This window comes from Sminthopsis crassicaudata, chromosome 2, assembly GCF_048593235.1.
Source record: "Sminthopsis crassicaudata isolate SCR6 chromosome 2, ASM4859323v1, whole genome shotgun sequence".
Taxonomy (NCBI): domain Eukaryota; kingdom Metazoa; phylum Chordata; class Mammalia; order Dasyuromorphia; family Dasyuridae; genus Sminthopsis; species Sminthopsis crassicaudata.
In genome coordinates this window covers 158,493,734-158,511,208 of record NC_133618.1, presented here as the reverse complement: position 1 = coordinate 158,511,208, position 17,475 = coordinate 158,493,734, and positions in this window count along the sequence as shown.

Sequence of the window (17,475 nt, the reverse complement as noted above, 5' to 3'; positions counted from 1 at the left end):
ACTTGTGTTTAGGCATATTCATTCTGGAAAATCATTTGAAAGAACAAACATTATTTTATTTGGTCCTTACCCCAACTTAATCTGAGGAAAAATAATCATAATTTCTTTTTTTTTCATTGTCTTGGCTTCCCCTCATTCAGTCCCAATCCACATATTTATAGATATATTTAGGTTAGATAATCATTAGTTTCTTTAATAATAATATAAATCAGAAGAGAAAGGAAATAGTAAAGGAAATAAAGCTTTCCAGGATTATCTGCTTTTATAAGCAGCTGAAGAGGGACCAAAAAAATTCCGATTTTCCATATTCCCCAAGAGTGGGGAAAGCAAGTAAATGGTTAACTGGGGGAAAAAAGAAGCATGGCCTCCCTGAAAGAGGGAGAGGAAGGAAGTTTTTTAAAAATGTTTTAAATTTGGCCAATGCATCTCACTGACTTTAGAGTCCCTTGGCTGTCACCTACTCTTAGTCAATGTCACTAATACCTGGCCACAGTCTAGTTCTACTCAACTCACAATCATTATCAACTTCAGTATAAACTTAATTTTAGTTTCTCTTACACATGCTCCTTTTTTTTTTAATTACACATACTCCTTCTTGCCCAAGCATCCTCAGATTGATGATAGATGATAGATAGATGAATAGATAGTGTATTTGTAAGCACCTATTAGGTGCTTAAGCACCACTAGATACTAGGGATACACATATATGCAAATAAGAGAGCAGTTACTTTAAAAGGGCTTACATTCTAATGAGAAATGAGCACATTAAAAGAAAATAGAAAGTTCAGGTAGAGAGCAACAGGGTTTGGAGCTGTTGGTAGGGAAATGAGGAGGAGGTCTGGTTCTCAATAAGAAAAAGGGAAAGGTCATACATCAAAATCTAGGAAAGTACCAGGGATGGAGTCAAAGTTTCAATGTGGAGGAGGTGGGTTGGAGGAGTATATGTGACCAGGAAGGAATAAGGGGCAAACCCAACAAGAGGGATAATGAGCAGTGCTCCTTCCCTATTCTCTTGTTTGGGGATATGGTTTTCTTGGAATCATCTTCTGGACATGGCTGCAGAAATCCATCATTCCTTTTAATCCCAGCGTCTTAAACTGTGGGTCACAATCCCATATGGGAATCTCATAACTGAATGTGGGGGGTCATGAAATTATGATTTATGACAAATTCATATATTATCAGTAAATGTTTGATTTGCATTCCTATTTTATGTACCTATACCTGGGGTCATGGAAAAATTTACTAGGTGAAAAGGGATTGTGAATGGAAAAAGTTTAAGAAATCCTAGTCTAAATCACTAACTTTCAGGAGGTAATCAGTGTATTCTTTCTATTTCTATATACCCTTCAGTTCCAGAATACCAGGATAATTTTTCTTGATAATTTCTCTTTTTAAAAAAAATCCTAGTTTTTGGGAAGTTCAATAATTCTCAAATTATCTCTCCTTGATATGTTTTCCAGGGCAGTTGTATTTCTAATGAGATACGCCATATTTTCTTTTCTTTTTTTCTTTTTTCACTTTATTTTATTTCTTCTTGATATCTCATGGAATCATTAACTTCCACTTATTCATTCTCATTTTTAAGGAGTTACTATACCTCCTCATTGAGTTTTAGTACTTTCTTTTCCATTTGGCTAATTCTGCTTTTTAAGGAGTTCTCTTTAATAGATTTTTTTGTGACTTTTTAATCTTTGGGCCTATTCTGTTTTTTAAGATTTTTTTTTTAACCAGTTTTTTGCTGTGGTTCCCTTACCAAGGTGTTGACTCTTTCTTTTCATGATTTTCTTACATCAATCTCATTCCTTTTCCCAATTTTTTCCTCTACCTCTTTTACTTAATTTTAAAAATCCCTCTTGAGTTCTTCCAGGGATTCATTTTGGCCCTGAGACTGATTTACTTTTTTTTTTTTTTTTTTTTTTTTTTAAGGCTTTAGGCAGTTTTTAACTTTTTTGTCTTCTTCTGAGTTTGTGTGTAAAGGGCTAGAACTGAGCGGATATACTTGACCTAGATGCAAGGTAATCCAGCACTTAGGGCTAATTACCAATTGGACAATTCTCTATGTTTGGAGGATGACCCCACTCAACTGGATACTGGCTAGATCTGTGGGTGTGGTGAGAGAAGGAGGAGAGATCAGCGGGAGGAATAGGAGAAGGAGGATTATTCTTGGGTGGTGGAGAGAGAGAAAGGAAGTGTAGAGATTCCTATATCTAATCCCCTGAGAGTGACCTCAAAAGACCAAGAATAAAGACCTTTGCTGATCCTGACTCCAGCTGATTCTAAGATATCCAGGGTCTCAACATTTGTGTTTTGATTTTTCCCTGTCACCATAGTAACTTTTTATAATCAGGTCTTTTTTTACTGTTTGCTCATTATTCTTGATTATTTTTTGACTTTATATTTTATGTTAATGTTTGACTCTGGGTAGAGGTAAAGAGGGCAAGCTTCAGAGTTTTTTGTGAAGCTCATTCTGGAATCTGCAAGTTTTTAATTCTCCTCAAGTGGTATGTTCTAAGAAGAGGTGCGTTTACTCCTGGCCTTTGCTCTGGTCTGTGAGTGACCACAAGCACGCTTTTCTGCCTTGGAACAGTGACAATCGCATGCTTTAGTGTGATAAAGTCCTTCCTCACTCCAGGACTAGGACCCATTTCCCTGTAGAATGACTGCAACAGAGTACTGCACCCCAGGCCAATAAAGGGCTTCCTGACCAGTTGTCTAAAGTCTTTATTTTCTGTGGATTGAGAACTGAAGCCAATTCAGTTGCCCTTAAGACCTGCTGCTGGCCTGCTGAGGTGGCTAGTGTTGCTTTGCCTGTGGTGTGACAGACCTTTCCTGATGACCTTCTAAGGTGTCTTAGTTTAGAAAATAGTTTCATCCCATCTTTTCTGTGAGTTGTGCTGCTCCAGAATCATTTTGAGGTGTTATGTAAAGTTGCTGCAAAGGGAATTTGAGAGAGCTCAGGTAAATTCCTGCCTTTTCTCTGCCATATTGGTTTCACCCCTGGAAACACACATAGTCAACATAAATATTTTATTAATTACTACTTGGCATTAAAGTGTAGAACTCCATTACCTCCAAAGAACTAAGGCTGAGTATCACACAGAAGGCAATGGGAAAGGTCCATAATGGCTGTGAACATATAATACACATAAACAATGTAGAGCTCTGAAAAAGAGGACCAATGACTGTTTTGGAGGAATTGTATAATGGGAATATAAACTGGTCCGGTCACATGGCAAGAGTAAGAGAAGATAAATGGACAACTAAAGTACTTCTCTGGTATGCTCTCAGTATTAGAAGAAAGTAAGTAAGGCTTGTAGAATCCACTCAGACCTTTGTGGTGAACTTTTGATTTAATATAGATAATGCAAATAGGATGGACAAGATCAGTTGTAATCTATGTCATTGGATGGTATTCCTGAATTATTCAGCTCATAGATTTGTTTGAGTTGAGTCAATTAAGAGAGAAAACAGTTTTAAATTGCCTTGTTTTCCTTTTGCCCAAATGCCAAATACTGAGAAATAACTTATTTTTTACTATATGAACAATTTTTATGCATACATATTTATACAACAATCTTGCTGCATAAGAAAAATCAGATCAAAAAGAAAAAAATAAGAAGGAAAATAAAATTCAAGTAAACAACAAAAAGTGAGAATGCTATGTTGTGATCCACCCTTAGTTCCCACAGTCCTCTCTCTGGGTGGAGATGGCTGTTTTCATCACAAGATCATTGGAACTCATTGTTGAAAAGAGCCATGTCCATAAGAATTGATCATTGTATAGTCTTCTTGTTGCTGTGTATAAAGAACTCCTGGTTCTACTCACTTCACTTAGCATCAGTTCATGTAAGTCTCTCCAGGCCTCTCTGAACTATCCTGTTGGTCATTTCTTACAGAACAATAATATTCCATAACATTCATATACCATAACTTATTCAGCCATTCTCTAGCTGATGGACATCCGTTTCCAGTTTCTTGCCATACAAAAAGGGCTGCCACAAACATTTTTGGATATGTGGGTCCCTTTTCCTCCTTTAAGAATTAAGGAATAACTTCAAGCCTTTTAGATCATTTAAGGATTCTAGTTGTTAGGGGACCTTTTTTCTGAAGGACCAACAAACCTGTTTCTAGGAATATCTTCCTCAGTATATATAGATTCATGAAAGATAAGAAAATGCAGCACTGGACATATCTGTCTGGCCAGTATGTCCTCAGGTGTCAGTGTTTCTGTTAAGAAAAATAATACCATATTTATCACTAGGAAGTCAAATTCAGCTGCATTTTAGGTGAAGAATATGAAACAAGAACATGACCAACATCAGTCATGCAATCACTATCAGGGCATAGAACTCCCTAACTTTGGACTTGGGAATAGAGATGTTAGAAGAAGATTCTTTCAACAGATGTTGCCTGGGAAAATTCAAGATTGATTGTTGAGCTTGAGATACCAAGGAGATATTTATGAGCTGACAGTTTCAAGAAAACTGTGACAAAAAAGAATCACACAATTCCATTTACAATCTTTTTTTTCTTTTTTTTAAATTAATTTTTATAATTATAACATTTTCTTTGACAGTACATATGCATAGGTAAATTTTTTTTTTTTTACAACATTATCCCTTGTACTCCCTTCTGTTCCGAGTTTTTCCCCTCCTTCCCTCCACCCCCTTCCCTAGATGGCAGGCATTCCCATACATATTAAATATCTTATAGTATATCCTAGGTACAATATATATGTGCAGAACCGCATTTTGTTGTTGTTGTTGTTGCAAAGGAAGGATTGTATTCACAAGGTAAAAATAATCTGGGAAGAGAAACAAAACAAAACAAAACAAAACAAAACAAAAACCATTGCTCTCAGTTTACACTCATTTCCCAGTGTTCCTTTTCTGGGTGTAGCTGATTCTGCCCATCATTGATCAAATGGAATTGGATTAGCTCTTCTCTATGTTGAAGATATCCACTTCCATCAGAATATCACTGAAGTGTATAATGATCTCCTAGTTCTGCTCGTTTCAAACTCAGCATCAGTTGATGTAAGTCTCTCCAAGCCTCTCTGTATTCCTCCAGTTGGTCATTTCTTACAGAACAATAATATTCCATAACATTCATATACCATAATTTACCCAACCATTCTCCAATTGATGGACATGCATTCATTTTCCAGTTTCTAGCCACTACAAAAAGGGCTGCCACAAACATTTTGGCACATATAGGTCCCTTTCCCTTCTTTAGTATTTTGTTGGGATATAAGCCCAGGAGTAGCACTGCTGGGTCAAAGGGTATGCACATTTTGATAACTTTTTGGGCATAATTCCAGATTGCTCTCCAGAATGGTTGGATTCTTTCACAACTCCACCAACAATGCATCAGTGTCCCAGTTTTCCCACAGCCCCTCCAACATTCATCGTTATTAGTTCCTGTCATCTTAGCCAATCTGACAGGTGTGTAATGATATCTTAGAGTTATCTTAATTTGCATTTCTCTGATCAATAGTAATTTGGAACACTCTTTCATATGAGTGGAAATAGTTTTAATTTCATCATCTGAAAATTGTCTGTTCATATCCTATGACCATTTATCAATTGGAGAATGGCTTGATTTCTTATAAATTAAAGTCAGTTCTCTGTATATTTTGGAGATGAGGTCTTTATCAGAACCGTTAACTGTAAAAATGTTTTTCCAATTTGTTACTTCCCTTCTAATTTTGTTTGCATTAGTTTTGTTTGTGCAGAAACTTTTTAATTTGGTGTAATCAAAATGTTCTATTTTGTGATCAATAATGGTCTCTAGTTCTGCCTTGGACACAAACTCCTTCCTCCTCCACAAGTCTGAGAGGTAAACCATCCCATGTTCCTCCAATTTATTTATGATTTCGTTCTTTATGCCTAAATCTTGGACCCATTTTGATCTTACTCTTAGTATGTGGTGTTAAGTGTGGGTCCATGCCTAGTTTCTGCCATACTAATTTCCAGTTTTCTCAGCAGCTTTTGTCAAATAATGAATTCTTATCCCAAAATTTGGGATCTTTGGGTTTGTCAAACACTAGATTGCTGTTTTTATTCACTATCTTGCCCTGTGAACCTAACCTATACCACTGATCAACTAGTCTATTTCTTAGCCAATACAAATGGTTTTGGTGACTGTTGCTTTATAATACAGTTCTAGATCAGATACAGCTAGACCACCTTCATTTAATTTTTTTTTCATTACTTCCCTTGAAATTCTCGACCTTTTGTTGTTCCATATGAATTCTGTTGTTATTTTTTCTAGGTCATTAAAATAATTTCTTGGGAGTCTGATTGGTATAGCACTAAATAAATAGATTAGTTTAGGCAGTATTGTCATCTTAATTATATTCGCTCGGCCTATCCAAGAGCACTGAATGTCTTTCCAATTATTTAAATCTGACTTTATTTTTGTGGCAAGTGTTTTGTAATTTTGCTCATATAATTCCTGACTCTCCTTTGGTAGATATATTTCCAAATATTTTATACTATCGACCGTTATTTTGAATGGAATTTTTCTTTGTATCTCTTGCTGTTGGATTGTGTTGGTAATGTATAAAAATGCTGAGGATTTATGTGGATTTATTTTGTATCCTGCAACTTTGCTAAAATTCTGAATTATTTCTAATAGCTTTTTAGCAGAGTCTTTGGGGTTGTCTAAGCATACCATCATGTCATCTGCAAAGAGTGATAATTTGATTTCCTCATTTCCTACTCTAATTCCTTGAATCTCTTTCTCGGCTCTTATTGCCGAGGCTAGAGTTTCTAGTACTATATTGAATAGTAATGGTGATAGTGGGCAACCTTGTTTCACTCCTGCTCTTACAGGGAAAGGTTCTAGTTTATCGCCATTACATATGATGTTTACTGAAGGTTTTAAACATATGCTTGTTATTATTTTAAGGAATAGTCCATTTATTCCTATACTCTCAAGCGTTTTTAGTAGGAATGGATGTTGGATTTTATCAAATGCTTTTTCTGCATCTATTGAGATGATCATATGGTTTTTATTAATTTGATTATTAATATGGTCAATTATGCTAATAGTTTTCCTAATATTAAACTAGCCCTGCATTCCTGGTATAAATCCCACTTGGTCATAGTGTATTATCCTGGGGGTGATTTTCTGAAGTCTTTTTGCTAATATCTTATTTAAGATTTTAGAATCAATGTTCATTAAAGAAATTGGTCTATAGTTTTCTTTCTCAGTTTTCGATCTACCTGGTTTAGTTATCAGTACCATGTCTGTGTCATAAAAGGAATTTGGTAGGACTCCTTCAATCCCTATTTTTTCAAATAGTTTATATAGCATTGGAGTTAGTTGTTCTTTAAATGTTTGGTAGAATTCACATGTAAATCCATCTGGTCCTGGGGATTTTTTCCTGGAGAGTTGATTAATAGCTTGTTCTATTTCTTTTTCTGAGATGGGACTATTTAGACTACTTACTTCTTCTTCTGTTAATCTGGGCAAGCTATATTTTTGAAGGTATTCTTCCATTTCATTTAAGTAATCGAATTGATTGGCATAAAGTTGAGCAAAGTAGCTCCTAACTATTGTTCTAATTTTCTCTTCATTAGTGGTGAGTTCTCCCTTTTCATTTTCAAGAGTAATAATTTGCTTTTTTCTCTTTCCTTTTTTTAATCAGGTTTACTAAGGGTTTGTCTATTTTGTTGGTTTTTTCATAGAACCAACTCTTAGTTTTATTAATTGATTCAATAGTTTTTTTACTTTCAATTTTATTCATCTCACCTTTTATTTTTTGAATTTCAAGTTTTGTGTTTGTCTGGGGGTTTTTAATTTGTTCCTTTTCTAGTAATTTTAGTTGTAAGCCCAATTCGTTGGCCTTCTCTTTCTCTATTTTATGCAAGTAGGCCTGTAGAGATATAAAACTTCCCCTTATTACTGCTTTGGCTGTATCCCACACATTTTGGTATGATGTCTCATTATTGTCATTTTCTTGGGTGAAGTTATTAATTATGTCTATGATTTGCTGTTTTACCCAATCATTCTTTAGTATAAGATTATTTAGTTTCCAATTATTTTTTGGTCTATTTTCCCCTGGCTTTTTATTAAATGTAATTTTGATTGCATTGTGGTCTGAAAAGGATGCATTTACTATTTCTGCCTTACTGCATTTGATTTTGAGGTTTTTATGCCCTAGTATATGATCAATTTTTGTATAGGTTCCATGAACTGCTGAGAAGAAAGTATACTCCTTTCTGTCTCCATTTAGCTTTCGCCAAAGATCTATCATATCAAACTTTTCTAGTATTCTATTTACCTCTTTGACTTCTTTCTTATTTATTTTGTGGTTTGATTTATCTAATTCTGAGAGTGCAAGGTTGAGATCTCCCACTATTATAGTTTTACTGTCTATTTCTTCTTGCAGCTCTCTTAATTTCTCTTTTAAGAATTTAGATGCTGCTCCACTTGGTGCATAGATGTTTAATATTGATACTGCTTCATTATTGATGCTACCCTTTAGCAGGATATAATGCCCTTCCTTATCTCTTTTAATTAGATCAATTTTTGTTTTTGCTTGATCTGAGATGAGGATGGCTACCCCTGCTTTTTTGGCTTTGCCTGAAGCATAGTAGATTCTGCTCCACCCTTTTACTTTTGGTTTGAAAGTATCACCCTGTTTCAGGTGTGTTTCCTGTAAACAACATATAGTAGGATTCTGACTTTTAATCCAGTCTGCTAACTGCTTCCTCTTTATGAGGCAGTTTGCCCCATTCACATTTATGGTTAGAATGGTTAATTCTATATTGCTTGCCATCCTATTAACCCCTGCTTATGCTTTTCCCCTTTCCTTCCCTCTTACCCCCCTACCCAGTATTAAACTTGTGAACACCACTTGCTTTTCACAGCCCTCCCTTTTTAGTATCCCTCCCCCACCTTAAAGTTCCTCCCCTTATTTTACCCCTTCTCCTCACAATTTCTGTATTTCCTTCCCCTTAGTTTACTCCTTCCCTCTCACTTTTCAATGAAGTGGAAGAAGTTTCACCATAAATCGAATATGTCTATTAATACACACTATGTTCATCTCCCTCCTTTCTTTCTCTCAGATATAATAGGTTACCTTTGCCTCTTCATGAGATGTAGTACCACCACTTTACACTTTTTTATGATATAATTTCCTTTCCACCTCTAGTTTCCAGGGCAAATTATACATATGTTCTTTACATATTTTTATGGGAGAAGTATAGTTCTCAAGATTTCTTTTTACCTTTTTTTAGAAATCTCTTGAGTTCTGTATTTGAAGATCAAACATTTTATCATCAAAAATAGATGGAATTCATTTATTTCGTTAAATGTCCATCTTCTTCCCTGGAAAACGATGCTCATTTTTGCTGGGTAAGTTATTCTTGGCTGCATACTAAGTTCCTTAGCCTCCATTTACAATCTTAAGGAATAATTCAATGGGGATGATCAAGCATGAGAAAATATTAAATTTCAGCTAGGTACAGTACTCTACAGGTACTGTAGAGGAAAGTTAAGAGCTATTTAATACAGTTGAATGTAAAGGGCATCTATGTTATAGGATATATTTGTATGAAAATATAATGTTTCAAGAATATGATGTCAGGTAGGATATTTCAAGGAACAAAATCAAATTTGAGTCAGAAATAGAAACAAATTATAGAATCAATCCTGTATTGTTAGTCCTTTGAACTATTTCAAGAAGGAAAACATGACTGGAGATCAAACAAGTTAGAGAATCCTAGAATATCAGACTAGAAATATACCTCTAAGACCATTTATTCCAAACTATACAAAACAAGAATCCCCTGTATAACATACTGCAAAAGTCATCATCCATCTGCTGCTTGAGAGCCACAGAGTCATGACACTCATTGGTGATGTTAGACATTTTGAATAAATGAAATTGGGCTTCTTGGTTTTGCTGGAGGATGGACTTGGCTTTGCAAATATATAATCCAAGGGCCATTTTCATGTGGACAAATAACCTGATATATTCTTTAGGGTGGTAGAACATATTTGAACTTAAAATTGGAAGTCAGCTAACATATTTTTACAAACCCAAACACAAATTCTTTCATAATGCAAAGCTCCAACTGTCATCATGTTGTCTGCCACATACTTTTAATGTGGTTTTGAGCTGCTGTAGTGGGAAAGTTGGATATTCAGGACACAAATGTTGCCTTCTGGCAAATATACATGTAAGCAGATGGGCTTAGGGGTGAAAGTATTTACATTTATCTTCTTGTTTGATGATCTGTATACTGTGTGGTCTTAAATGTTGGTGTTTCTGCATCACTCCTCAGTTATCCATGCCTTTGCTTATCATTTATTATGTATGTCTATATTGACAGGACAATCTGTTTTTAGAAGAATACACACTACAACCATATTCCTCATGTGACATGTTGGGGACTACTGAAATTTATACCCCTATCTTAGACACATTCAAATATATTTCAACAAATAATTACTATTTTGGATAGGATGCCTCATTTGCCTCAAATTCATCATTTGCAAAACACTTGTTGACAAAAATTGCTTTACAAATTCTCAGTAACTTAATTTAGGTAGAATTGTCATTTCTGTTATATTGGCTTGGCCCATCCATGAACAATTATTATTTCTCCTATTGTTTAAATCTTTCTTTCTTTCTTTATGTGAAAAGTATTTTGTAATTGTGTTCATGTAGTTTCTGGATCTGTGTTGACAAGTAGACTCCCACGTTTTTATATTTTTTGTAGTTATTAAGTGAAATTTATCTATCTCTTGTTACTGGGTTGTGTTAGTAATAGAAATGCTGATGATTTATGTGGGTTTATTTTATATCCTACAACTTTGCTAAAATAGTTATTTGTTTCAACTGATTTTTAATTGATTCTTAAAGGTTCTCTAAGCATACCATCTTATTATTTACAAAAAGCAACAATTTTGCTTCCTTGTTGCTTTATTCTTATTCTTTCCATTTCTTTTTCTTCTTCTTTAGCAAGTCAGCTAAAATATTAAATAATAAGGATAATAATGAACATCCTTACTTCACTTTTTATGTTATTGGAAAGGCTTTCAGTTTGTCTTCATTAAAGATAATGCTTGATCTTGATTTCAGATAGAAACCTATTTATCATTTTAAGAACAGTTCTGTTTAATCATATGCTTTCTAGAGTTGTTATAGTTGTTTTTCATAGGAATGGATGATGTGCTTTGTTAAATCTTTATCCTGAATCCAATGATATATTTATATGATTGCTTTTATTAATAAGGCCAATTTTGCTTATAGTTTTTCTAGTATTTTACCAGTCCTGCAATCCTGATTGAAGTCCTATATGTTCATCGTGTATGATCTTTGTAATCTTCTTGTTAATATTTTATTTAAAATGTTTTTGCATAAATACCCATTAGGGAAATTGGTCTGTAGTTTTCTTTCTCTGTTTTTGCTCTCCCTGATTAAGATATTAAAAACATATTTGTGTCATAGAAACAATTTGGTAGAATTCTTTCCTTACTTATTTTTCAAATAGCTTATATATTATAGGAATGAGTTGTTCTTTAAATTTTTGGTTGAATTCATATATGAATTCATGTGTCCTGGAGAATTATTTCTAGCTCATTTATGATTTGTTTAATTTCTCTTTCTAATTATCTAAGTATTCTATAATTTCTTCTGGAATTTTCCTTCATTTCTTTTAGATTATTCATTTTATTGACATAATTAGCAAAACAATTCCCCCCCTAGGCTGGGGTTAAGTGACTTGCTCAGGGTCACACAGCTAGGATGTATTAAGTGTCTGAGACCAGATTTGAACTCGGGTCTTCCTGAATTCAAGGCTGGTGATCTATCCACTGTGCCACCTAGCTGTCCCTAAAACAATTCTTAATAATTACCTTGATTTCATCTTTAATGGAGGTATAGCCCCCTTTTAATTTTGATATTGATAATTTGGTTTTCTTCCTTTTAAAAATCATCTTTAGTTTTTGGGATTTCTATTTTGCTATTTACTTGGGAATTTTTAATTTGTTCTTTTTCTAGATTGTTTTTAAATTTCATGCCTTCATTGGTCTACTCTTTTTATTTTTTTAAAAAATTTGATATAAATATTTAGAGACATCAACTTTCCCCTAAGTATTACTTTGGCTGCATTCCACAAATTTGGCTATATTGTATCACTGTTGTCATTTTTAATAAAATCATTGATTGTTTCTGTGATTTGTTCTTTGACTCACTCATTCTTTAGGGTTAGATTATTTAGTTTTCAATTAATTTTTAGTTTTTGGGTTCAAGACTCTTTAATTTGTATTGCCTTATGTTCTGAAGAGGGTCTGTTTAATATTTCTGCTTTTCTATATTTGTGAGGTTTATATGCCCTAATACATGATCAATTTTTGTGAAGTTGCCAGGTATAGTTGAAAACAAGGCATACTTCTTTTTCTTATTCAATTTTTTCAGATCAATCATATTTAACATTTTAAAAATTCTATGTACTTAAATTGCTTCTTATTTATGCATTAGGTTTATCTAGTTCTGAGAGGACAAAATTGAGGTCTCCCATTAATATAGTTTTGATGGATCTTTTCCCTTGTACAAATTTGAATGGTCTCCCATTTGGGGCATATGTTTACTACTGCTATTACTTTATTGCTTCTGTTTCCTTTTAGCAAAGTATAATTTCCTTGATTATCTCTTTTAATTAGTTCTGTTTTCTTTATCTGAGATCATGATTGTTATTCCTGCCTTTTTTTTAAACTTCAGATGAAAAATAATAGATTCTGTTCCAGTTCCTTATATTTATTAACTCTATGTTTGTCTTTCTATTTCACATGTTTCTTGTGAACAACGCATTGTTTTCTAGTTTTTTTAAAATTTATTTTGCTGTCCATTTTTTGGGTGAGCTTATCCAATTCATATTCACAGTTATACTTATTGATTTTCCCTTCATTTTATTCTCTTCTATCTTTTTTTTCTCTTTTTACTCTGTTCTTCCTTAAAAGTTTATTTTGCTTCTGCTTTACCCCTCCCTTTTGTCACCTTTCTCTTATCTGCTTACATTTTCCTTTTAAGTAAGATAGATTTCTATACCCAACTGACTATACACACACACACACACACACACACACACACACACACACACACACACATATACATATATATATATATATATATATATATATATATATATATATATATATATATATATATATATATATGTTCTTCCCTTTTTTGAACACATTCTCATGAATATGGGACAATTTCCCCCATTTTCTATTCTTTCCCTCTTTATCCCAGTGCATTCCTTCCTCTTTATTACCCCTTTATTTAAAAAGATCATCTTAACATAGTCATCTCACACCTGTGTCCTCTATCTATGCAGACTCCTAACTATCTTATTAGTAAGAAAATTCTTAGAAGTTAAATGTGCCATTTTTCCATATAGGAAAATAAACAATTTAATCTTATTAAGTCCCTTATGTTTTTTTTTCATGTTTAATTTTTTATACTTATGTCTTTTGTTTGAATGTTAGATTTTCTATTCAGCTATGGTCTTTTCATCAGGAATACTTTGAAGTTCTTTAATTCATTGAATATCCATTTTTCTCCCTGAAGGATTCTATTCAGTTTTTTTGGTTAAGTGATAATTGGTTGTAATCCTAGCTCCTTTGCCCTCTTGATCTTTATGATCCCTTCATGTAGAACCTACTAAATCTTCTGTTATTCTGGCTATAGTTTCATGATAGTTGAATTCTTTCTTTCGGGCTTTTTGTGATATTTTCTCCTTGACTTGGGTGCTTTAGCTATAATATTCCTGGGAGTTTTCATCTTGGGATCTATTTCAGGAGATGATTAGTGGATTCTTTCCATTTCTGTATTACACATTGATTCTAGAACACCAGGGTAATTGTTCTTGATATTTTGAAATACGGTATCTAGACACTTTTTAAAAATTATGACTTTCACATCGTCTAATGATTTTAAAATTATCTCTCCTCACTCTATTTTCTAGGTTGGTTGGTTTTTCCTATGAGATTTTTCACATTTTATTTTATTTTTTATTCTTTTGACTTATTATATAGTTTCCATTTACCAATTCTCATTTTTAATGAGCTATTTCATTCTGTGATTTTTTTTTTGTGCCAATTCTGGTTTTGAGATGTTATTTTCTTTAGTATTTTTGTTCCTATTTTATCAAGCTGTTAATTATCTTTTTCATATTTTTTTGCATTACTTTCATTTCTTCTCACAATTCCTCTTCTATCTCTATTATCTCTGTAGTTATTTCAGAAATTGTTATTGAATTTATATCCAATTTGTAGTTTTTATTTTAAGGCTTTGCTTGTAGATTTTATCATGTTATTGTCTTCTTGTGAGTTCGTGTGTTGTTGTTCATCATCATCATCATGGTAGCTTCTTATACTCAGCTTTTTAGTTATTATTGTTTGCTCATTTCCCAAAATCTAGTTCTTGATTTTGAACTTCATGTTAAAGTTGGGTTCTGCTTACTTGGGGGTGAGGAAGCACTGTGTTATTCTTCTCATTCAACTATTTTCAGAGCTAGTATTGGAAATCTGAAATTTTTTGATATTTCCAAAGTAGCTTGATCCAGGGAAGGATATGGTCACTGCTTTCCTGGTCTGCGCTCTGGTTTTTACAAGAAAAGGCCCATGCTTCCTCCTAGCCACAAGAACTGCACCCAGTGACCAGAAAGGTTCCTGTAATTTCTTTCTCACCAGCTCTTTGCCTTCCTTACTGTTTCTGTGCTGAGAATTCCTGAAGCTACTGCTATTACTTTTCTATTACTATCACCACCGTTGACCACTGACATCACTGCTTCCTATATTCAGTCTTGGCTCTGCTCCTCCCCTTCATTGTTAGCCATTAACCTGATTAATCCTGTCTTCTTCCTTCTCTATCCCTTTTTTACAAACTCTCCCATTCTTCATTTCAGTCCCACAATAAATGCTTCTTCACCTGTGGAGTATTGTGGAAGAGATTAGCTCTTTGTCTTTCAGGCCTGTTACTTTGCCATCACTTCTGTTGGAATTCCACTTTCATCCTTATTTCCCTATGTACTTTTGGAAAGATAACTTTTAGTGGTCTTTGTAACATTATTAATTGCATAAACATCTTTCTCTTTTTAGTTTCTTTGGGGTTTTTTCTTTGGGGTATAACTTATTTAATTCCTTCTGTCTTCTTTCCTTACTATAATTGTTTACCTTTATTTTATTTCTGTTGTTTGGGTGCTTGCAAAAGGAAGTAATTTGTTTAGGTCTCGTTTTCATTGTGGGGACATTTCAAATCTCTCTTTTTAAATTGAATTAACCTTTTTTTGTCATTAGGCTCAGATTTGCAGTATTTGTCACCTTAGGTTGTATCTTGTGCTCCTTAAGTCTTTGGAAATATATCAGTTCATTCCTTCCTGCGTTTTGGGTAGATGCTGTTATTTGAATATTCTTTAACTTTATTCAAAGATCTTTTATTTAAAGGTTATTTGAAGAATTTGTTGTTTGTCAGTGGAATTATTAAATTTAACCACTGGTTTTTGGAGTTTGCAGCATAGGTGTTTTTGTTTTATCTTTGAGGTGACCTATGGATTCTTTCAGTTGGCCTTTTGATTTCTGTGTTCAGAAGTTTTGGGTAGTTTAAGAAATTATTACACTGGGGCAACTAGATGGCACAGCACATAAAGCACTAGCCCTAGAATCAGGAGAACTTGAGTTCAAATCTGACCTCAGACATTTAGTACTTATTAGCTGTGTGACCTTGGGCACACTTTTTTCCCTTTTTTATTCATTCATTTCTTTTTTTCTCTTCATTTTATTTTATTAAAATTTTTAAATTTTCAAAACATGCCTGGTGAGTTTTTCAATATTAACCCTTGCAAAACCTTGTATTCCATACAGAGAGGCCTGGAGAGACTTAAATCAACTGATGCTGAGTGAAATGAGCAGAACCAGAAGATCACTGTACACTTCAACAACAATACTGTATGAGGATGTATTCTGATGGAAGTGGATATCTTCAACATAAAGAAGATCCAACTCACTTCCAGTTGATCAATGATGGACAGAGGTAGGTAGCTACACCCAGAGAAGAAACACTGGGAAGTGAATGTAAATTGTTAGCACTAATATCTGTCTGCCCAGGTTGCATGTACCTTCGGATTCTAATGTTTATTGTGCAACAAGAAAATGATATTCACACACATGTATTGTACCTAGACTATATTGTAACACATGTAAAATGTATGGGATTGCCTGTCATCGGGGGGAGGGAATAGAGGAAGGGGGGGTAATTTGGAAAAATGAATACAAGGGATAATATTATAAATATATATATATATATATATATATATATATATATATATATATATATATATATATATATATATATATATATATATATATATATATATATATAATAAAAAAACCAAAAAAAAAAACCCCCCCAAAAAAAACCTTGTATTCCAATTTTCCCCTCCCTTACCCTTATGCTCTTCCCCAAACAGCAAGCAATTCAATATATATTAAACATAGTAAAATATATGTTAAATCCAATATATGCATACATATTTATATGATTACCTTGCTGCACAAAAACAATCAAATCTAAATGTTTAAAAAATGAGAAGAAAATAAAATGCAAGCAAACAATAACAAAAAAGAATGAAAATGCTTTGTTGTGATCCACCCTCAGTTTCTACAGTTCTCACTCTGGGTGTAGATGTTCTCTTCATCACAAGATCATTGGAAGTAGCCTAAATCATCTCATTGTTGAAAAGAGCCACTTCCATCACAATTGACATCATATAATCCTGTTGCTGCCATGTATAATGATCTCCTGGTTCTACTCATTTCACTCAGCATCAGTTCATATAAGTCTCCAGGCCTTTCTGAAATTATCCTTCTGATCATTTCTTATAGAAAAATAATATTCCATGACACTCATATATCATAACTTATTCAGCCATTCTCTGATTGATGGGCATCCCCTTAGTTTACAGTTTCTTGCCACTACAAAGAGGCAATGTTTATTGCCACAAATATTTTTGAACATGGGGGACCCTTCCCTCCTTTAAGATCTCTTTGGGATATAAATTAGACAAGTCACTTAACCTCAATTGCCAAAACAAAAAATTATTGCATTATGGTCTTCACGTCTTCTGACTTGTAGTGTGTTCTTCTGGGAGATACACTGCTGAAGTTATCTCTATACATCCCATTTTCAAGATCAATATGTTTTGCTTATGTAAAGACCATGTTTCTTCTTTTAATAGCAATACCTTTTTATCTTCTTCAGACTGTACTTCATTTCTATATATTTGTATTCCCAATTCATTGTTCTTTATTTTGTTTTATTGATGAAGGCTGTCATTGTGGATTAAATTTTTCTATTATCAACTAATTACTGCAGTGTAGGCCATAGATTCTGCTTTCATAATTCTTATTTCTCTCTTAAATCATTCAGAAATATCTTGCTATGGTATCATA